Genomic DNA, 5234 nt, shown 5'->3' with positions numbered 1-5234 from the left:
GTTTGTGTTAACTTTTTCTGGCTTTGGTATAATGATGATGTTGGCCTCTTAGAATGAGTTAAGAAGTGCTCCATCCTCTTCAATTTTTTTGGAAGAGTTTGAGAGGATTGTGTTAATTCTTCTGGGAATGTTTGGTAAAAATCACCAGTGATGCCTTCTGGTTCTGGGCTTTTTCTTTGTTGAGAGGTTTTTGATTACTGATTCAGTCTCTTTACTTGTTATTAGTCTGTTGAGCTCTTCTATTTCTTCTCCAGTTTAGCTAGTCTTTGTTTTCTAGGAATTTGTCCATTTCATCTAGGTTATCCAATTTATTGATATGCATTTGTAGATCATATCTTCTTATAACACTTTTTATTTTCTGTGGTGTCAGCAATGTTACCCATTTAATTTTTTATTTTGGTTATTTTTACCCACTCTCTTTTTGTCAGCCAAGCTAATGTTTTGTTGATTTTGTTGATCTTTTAGAAAAACCAACTTTTGGTTTAATTCATTCTATTTCTTTTTCTTTATTTCAGCTATCTACACTTTAATCTTTATCATTTTCTTCCTTCTGCTTTCTTTTGGTTTAGTTCACTCAAGAGTTTCTCGATCCTCCTTGTGTGAGGTTAAGTCTTTCAGTTGAGATCCTTCTTCTTTTTAAAGCATGTATTTAGGGCTATTAATTTCCTTCTAAGTACTGCCTTTATTGCATTTATTGCATCCCATAAGTTTTGTTTTTTTGTGTTTTCATTTTTATTCACCTCAAGGTATTTCCTAATTGCCCTTGTGATTTCTTCTTTGACCCATTTGTTTTTTAAGAGTGCATCATTTAGGAGGCAGGGCAAGATGAAGGCATGGGGAGGTATGGAATTTAGTTAGTCCCGTAAAACGACTAGCAAATAGCCAGAAACAACTAGTAAATAATCTGGAACAAAAGCTAGGGGAGCTTCTGTGACTGGAAAACATTGTACACCAGTCTGGAGTGGGTGGAATGGCTGAGATTGCAGCCAAGAACTGCAAGTAAAGCTTCCCAAACTGTGGAGCTGGCACCCCTTCCCCCAAGAACAGCAGGCAAGGCATAACACTTCCCTATGGGCAAAAGAAGCAGTCTGCCAAAGGCAAGGAAATGTAGCTCAAACAAGCTCCAACTGCAGTTTTAATTTACAAATTTAGACTACTGAATACAAGCTATGAGCACAGATAAACCAAGAGCAAGCAGGAAAGGAACCCAGAGGTTTCTCGTGGCAGATAGGAGGTGGGGCTGATGGAAAACAAAAAATGTAAATAAATAAAAACAGAGGCTTTTGGAATCAGCTGAGCTCAGAATACTGGAAAAGGGCTCTGGCCCAAGAAAAGGGGCACAGACAACCGGGTACCAACTCCAGTTCTTCTCTGATGAACTGGAGGGCTAGGGACTGGCTCTTAAAAGGGAATTTCTTTATTTTTCCTTGCTTTTCTCTCATTCTAAGTAACTCAATAGAGAAAACCTCAGGCATTTTCAGTTGTTAGCACTGATCCAGGCAAGGGTGGAGTTAAGATAGAGAGTTAAAAGGAAAACTCAAGTGTAGGAGATAATTCCCTAAAGGGCTTATCTTCCTGAGGAAAGGGAGGCAGGGCCCAACTCAAGTGGTGGCCCTCCCACAGAGAACTCAGACCCCAGGGCCTGAGATGGAAAAATAGAAAAAGCTTAAGCTTGGCTTCTGACACCCTTGGCACCTGGCTGGGACAGGGTCCACTGAGAATTAAATGCACCACACCTCTTTACACCAGTGTGGAGCTGCAGACTGATAAACACCACCTGCTGGGCAGGATAGGAAAAGCACAGAGTCTAGAGGCCCCACAGGAAAATCTGACAATCTTCTGGGTCTCACCTTCAGGGAAAACTGACACTGAATACAGCCTCCTCCTGAGACCTGGGTCCATCTGGCCTGGGAAAATCTGATTGGAGGAATCAAGGAAACCAGATGCCTAGACAATAAAAAATAATGAATCACACTAGGAAAAACATAGATATGGTCCAGTCGGAGGAAAAAATGTACACTTCAGATGAGATAAATGAGATACAGTTGAAACAGCTAATTAAAAATCTTCAAACAAATGTGCTAAATAAATTCAAAACTTGAATCAACAAGTTGAGGGAAGATATGGCAAAAGAGATGAAGGATATAAAGAAGACATTGGGCAAACCTAAGGAAGAACTAAAAAGTTTGAAAAAACAATTGGCAGAACTTATGGGAATGAAAGACATAATAGAAGAGATGAAAAACACAATGGAGACATACAACAGCAGATTTGAATGGGCAGAAGAAAGGATTCATGAACTACAGGACAGGCATCTGAAATCCTACACACAAAAGAACAGATAGGGAAAAGAATGGAAAAATATGAGCAGCATCTCAGGGAATTTAATAACAACACAAAGCACATGAATGCACATGTCATTGGTGTCTCAGAATGAGAAGAGAAGGTGAAAGGGGCAGAAACAATAATAGAGAAAGGAATCAATGAAAATTTCCCATCTCTTATGAAAGACATAAAATTACAGATCCAAGAAGTGCAGCATACCCCAAACAGAATAGATCTGAGTAGACCTACACCAAGACACTTAATAATCAGATTATCAAATGTCAAGGAGAAAGAGAGAATTCTGAAAGCAGCAAGAGAAAAGCAGTCCATCACATACAAAGAAAGCTCAATAGGACTATGTGCAGATTTCTCAGTAGAAACCATGGAAATGAGAAGGCAGTGGTATGACATATTTAAGATACTGAAAGAGAAAAACTTCCAACCAAGAATTCTATATTCGGCAAGGCTACCCTTTAAAAATGAGGGAGAGTTTAAAATATTTTCAGACAAACAGACTCTGAGAGAGTTTGTGAACAAGAGACCTGTTCTACAAGAAATACCAAAGAGAGCACTGTAGGCAGATAGGAAAAGACAGGAGAGAGAGGTTTGGAGAAGAGTGTAGAAATGAAGACTATCAGTAAGGGTAAAAAGAGAGAGAGGAAAACAATATAAAAGTAAAATAAGTTATGATATTTAAAATCCAAAAGACAAAATGGTAGACAGTAGACATTACATTAAGTGAAATTAGTTAGAAACAGAAGAACGGATACTGTATGGTATCACTAATATGAACTAATATTGATGAGTGAAATTTGAGAGTTGAGAACACAGGTAATCAAGAGATAGAAAGAGGTTAGAGATCTAGCATTTGATGCTGAAAGAGTACAGAAGATTCAGCAGAATTGATTATATAGACCCAGAAATTGAATGAATAGCATAATAGTATGTGATGGTAGCACAATATTGAAAGTACTCTGAACAAAGATGACTGTGAGTACAGTTAAAAGAGGAAGGCTAGGGATATATATGACACCAGAAGGAAAGAAAAAGACAAAGACTGGGAAAGTTTAAGTTAGCGAAACCTAGACTGGTCAGTGATGGTGATTAAATGTACAAATACAAGAATGTTTTTAAATGAGGGAAAACAAATGAATTTCAACATTTCAAGGTGTTGAAAATTGGATGGTATGGGGAAAAATACAATCAATGCAAACTAGAGTCTATGGTTAATGGTAACATTGTAAGACGCTTCCATTAATTGTAACAACGGCAGTACACCAAAGCTAAATGTCTGTAAGAGGGAGATATAAGGGAGTAGTATGGATTTCTTGGTGGTGCTGTTGTTGCCTGACCTTTTTATTTTATTTTATTTTATTTTATTTTTATTTTCATTTTTATTCTATCATATTTTTATATTTTTATTTTTATTCTTCATTTTTTTTCTCCTTTACCTCTTTCTTTGTGGAAGAAATGGAAATGTCCTCATATAGTTTATGGTGGTGAATTCATAATTATGTGATTATACCAAGAATCATTGATTTTTGACTTAAGATGGATTGTATGGTGTGTGAATAAAACTGTTTACAAAATAAATAGAGGGATACAAGTGCTGGAGAAAATGTGGAGAGAGGGATGTACCAATTCCCTGTTGGTGGGGAAGTAGAATGGTGCAGACCAACTGAAGGGCAGTGTGGTGGTTTCACAGGAAGTCATCTCTGGGTTTGCCATATGGTTCTGTAACCCTGTTATGTGGTATATCCTTGGAATCTGAGAGCAGGGACATGAATGGACATTGCACACTGGTGTTTATGGCAGAAATATTCACAATTCACAATGGATGCAGGTGGGCTAAGGGTACATCAACTTCCATTTCTTTATTTTTCTTCTGTCTAGATTTTCTATCCATTCTTGAAAGTTGTGTACTGAAATAGTCTACTATTAATGTAGAACTTTCTATTTCTCTCTTCAAATATGTCAATATTTGCTTCATATATTTTGGAACTCTGCTGATAAATATATATATCATATATATGATATATATACACATTATGATATATATACACACATCATGATATATATATATCTTCTTGTTGAATTGACCCCTTCATATAGTGTTTTTCTTTTTCCCTTTTAACAGTTTTTGATGTAAAGTCTGATTTAACTGATAGTAATATACTACTCCAGTTCTGTTTTGGTAACTATTTGATAGAACACTTTTTCCATCCTTTCACTTTCAACCTACTTGTTTCTTGGATTTTAAAGTGAGTCTCTTGTCAATAATATATAGCTGGGTCATGCATTTATATCCATTCTCTCTATCTCTCCTTTTTGACTGGAGAGTTTAATCCATTTTCAATTAAAGTAACTACTAATAACATAGAAGTTTCTTCTGTTGTTTTCTTATTTGGTCTTTGTAAGTCTTATATCCTTTTTGTTGCTGTTCAGCCTGAATCATTTCAATAGAGTTCAATTTGAGTTCACAGACTTTTTCTTCTGACAGCTTTAACCTGCTGTTGAAACCCTCTAGGGAAATTTTCATTTCAGTCATTGTGGTCTTCAACTCCAGTATCTCTTTTTGGTTCTTTTTTACAATTTCTTCTTCTTTATTGATATTCTCATATTGTTCATTTGTTGTTTTCCTGATATCCTTTAGTTCTTACTCCATATTTTCTTTTCTCCTCTTGAACATATTGAGGAATTTTTTAAATGTCTTTCTTTCATTTGTCCAAAGTCTGGTCTTAATCAGTGATTATATCTGGACTTATATCCTGCTACTTTGGAGAGAACATCATTTCTTGTTTGTTTGACTTGTAATTTTTTTGTCACACTCTGTACAGTCTAATGTGTTATCTCTGGGGTTTAGTTCCTGAGCTATCTGTTTCTTAACTTTATACCCAGTTAGTGATGTG

The sequence above is a fragment of the Choloepus didactylus genome, chromosome 1, assembly GCF_015220235.1.
Source record: "Choloepus didactylus isolate mChoDid1 chromosome 1, mChoDid1.pri, whole genome shotgun sequence".
NCBI lineage: Eukaryota > Metazoa > Chordata > Mammalia > Pilosa > Megalonychidae > Choloepus > Choloepus didactylus.
This window is presented reverse-complemented; position numbering follows the sequence as displayed.